This window comes from Propithecus coquereli, unplaced genomic scaffold (genome assembly GCF_000956105.1).
Source record: "Propithecus coquereli isolate 6110/MARCELLA unplaced genomic scaffold, Pcoq_1.0 Scaffold98, whole genome shotgun sequence".
Classification (NCBI taxonomy): Eukaryota; Metazoa; Chordata; class Mammalia; order Primates; family Indriidae; genus Propithecus; species Propithecus coquereli.
In genome coordinates this window covers 5,022,639-5,024,830 of record NW_012156173.1, presented here as the reverse complement: position 1 = coordinate 5,024,830, position 2,192 = coordinate 5,022,639, and the positions used below count along the sequence as shown (strand labels likewise).

General features: G+C 40.8%; 1 protein-coding gene across 1 annotated transcript in view; it reads left to right on the top strand.

Moving 5' to 3' along the window:
• Positions 1–2,192, top strand: part of AHI1 (Abelson helper integration site 1) — a 224,554-nt gene that overhangs the window by 216,568 nt on the left and 5,794 nt on the right. The gene's annotated exons all lie outside the window — the stretch shown is intronic.

The following is a 2,192-nucleotide window of genomic DNA, read 5'->3' as shown; positions in this document are numbered from 1 at the left end:
ATTTGTTAATATAGTGACTTACATTGATTTTCAAATGTCAAACCAATTTTGCATGCCTGAGAAGAACCCTACTTAGTAGTGCTATGTTTTCCTTTTTATAAATTATTATATTTGATTTGCCAAAATTTTATTTAGAATTTTTTGCATTTTGTTCATGAGGAATATGGTTATATGGTTTTCCTGTAATATCTTAGTCTGGTTTTGGTAATGGGTAATGCTGGCCTCATGAAACAAGTTGGAAAGAATTCCCACCTCTTCAGTTTTCTGAAAGAATTCATACAGATTTAGTATTACTTCTTTCTTTTGTAATTTCTGTTTCTGTATTAATATTCTCTATTTAGTGAAACATTGTTCTTACTTTCCTTTAGTTCTTTAGACATGGTTTCCTTTAGTTCTTTGAATGTATTTTTAATTGTGGATTTCAAGTCTTTGTCTAGTAAGTCCAATGTCTGGTCTTCCTCAGGGACAGTTTCTGTTCATTGCTAGTGGGAGTAAGCACTGTTCCTGGCCTCAGGTAGTTTCCTTAGATATATGCACTCATCAGTTCTCTGCTGAATACTTGAGGGGAACGCTTGGCAGATCTTGAAGTTCTCTCATTAGGAAGCTGTCTCTCCTCTCCGTCACTGTGAACTGTAGCCACCTTGGTTTCCCTAGGCTCTTAGCTCTCACAAAGCGATCCGCCAGGCTCCACCTGGGTTTTTACCTTTCTGCACCTTGGCCTAGAAGCTCTTGACGTGGTAAACTGGGGGGTCATAGTGCTCATCTTGTTTAGTGTCTGTCTCTCAGGGATCATTGTCCTTCATTGCCTGTGATTCAGTATCTTGAAATTGTTCTTTCATATATTTTGTTCAGTTTTTTTGGTTGTTTTAAACAAATAGTAAAGCTGGTCCCTTGGCTGCAAGCAAAAGGTCAGATGTTCTATGTTTTTTCCAGGTAGCTTTTTGATAGACAGTATGTAGATTGTGAGAGATAAAGGGGGAAAGAGGATCACTTCGGTCTTACCTTCCTATACTAGTCAGGGAAAGCCAAAGATGTAAGACAACATTTAAGACTTGAAGACCATGTGGAGACAGGACGAACAAGAGGAGAAGGACCTAGAGATCAGAGGATAGCAGGAACTAAGGCACAAAGGTATGCAAGCTCATGGGACACCCTGAGACGAGCAATGTCTGTGACTGGAACAGAGGTCAGAAGTCAGGGCTTGTGAGCCAGATTGCAGCTTGGATTGGGTCATTGTGTGTGTGTGTGTGTGTGTGTGTGTGTGTGTGTGTGTGTGTGTGATTTTATCAGCTGCCCAAATGTTTTTTAAAAATCACATAAAAGAAATGCAGATTTCTGACTTCTCTTGAAAATAATCCAGAGTTCTGAACCACATTCCACATTGTCTCGTCGCATCCATCACCTGGAGCTGAGATGGTGGACTGTCCCTTTAGATGGGTCATCCCCTCTCCAGTTTGCCACAGTCCATTGTCTCCCTGCTGTATTATCCTTGGCTTGCTTCTTTTGCTCACCTTATCACCCCGGCCTCCACAGACATTTGAATTTTTACTTGAAAGTGAAAACATTTTAATAGATTCCTTGGAGACAAGGCCAAAAGGGTGTACTTCAGATAGATTAAGATTATAATTTATCAGTGCTTTTTTTTTCAGAGCTTAGCCTTTTCTTTGTTCTCTCGTCATTTTATTCCTTTCTAAATTTATCAGTACTTAATTTGTCCTTTCCTCTTTAAATTTCTGACCTTTTCGTTCTCAGTCATCTGACTTCATTTCACTTACGTACCCCTGTGTTAGTCTGTTTAGGCTGCCATAAGAGAAAACCACGGACTTCATTGCTTAAACTACAGAAATTTATTTTCACAGTTCTGGGGACTAGAAGTCCAAGTTCAAGGTGCCAGCAGGATTGGTTTTGAGTGAGGCCTGTCTTCCTGGCTTGCAGATGGCTTCCTTCTCACCATATCCTCACGTGGCCTCCTCTCTGTATGTGCGCATGTGTGATGTGTGTGAGAGAGAGCAAGCTCACATGCACATGTGCTTCTGCACTGGTGCCATCTTCCTCTGCTTCTGTGGACACCAGTCTTACTGGATTAGGACCCCACTCTTATGACCTCACTCAATCTAGCTCCCTAAAGGCCCTTATCTCCAAATACAGTCACATTAGAAGTTAGGGCTTCAACATGTGGATTTTGGGGGAAT